Raw genomic sequence first — 494 nt, forward strand, 5'->3', positions numbered from 1 at the left:
GAGATGGAATCAGATCAGCAGTTGTGATGAGCATGACAGGAATGTGCTCTTCTGTTGCTACAATTAATTGGTGGATTGGAACTGCGTCAAATCTGCAATTTTATGGGAGGTGGTGCATGCCTAGTCAATGGCCGAGAAGGTATGAGGGTGGTTACTGGAAAAACTGATCCACCACTACAGCATTGAGTGCAGGAATGAGGTGCCAAGTGGGAGTGCTCTACTCGAATGCTTGCTTGCTTGCCTTGGAAAAGCAAAACTACGCCTGTACCGAAATGTCGTGAAAGAGCTACCTCGATCAAACCCAGCAAGACGATCAAGAACAAATACAAGTGTTTGTGTAGCTCCTGTTGCCTCCCAACTGGATGTGGCTCCCTTCAGTTTCTTCCACCTGCTTTCCACAAATTGCGTATGAATATGTTGAGGCCAAACAAAAAGCTATTGCCAAATTCAATGGTTGTAGGCTTAAGCGTTTGCATCAGCCGTGTGGTATCCCC

This window comes from Echinococcus granulosus (assembly GCF_000524195.1).
Source record: "Echinococcus granulosus chromosome Unknown EG_S00144, whole genome shotgun sequence".
NCBI classification, from domain to species: Eukaryota; Metazoa; Platyhelminthes; class Cestoda; order Cyclophyllidea; family Taeniidae; genus Echinococcus; species Echinococcus granulosus.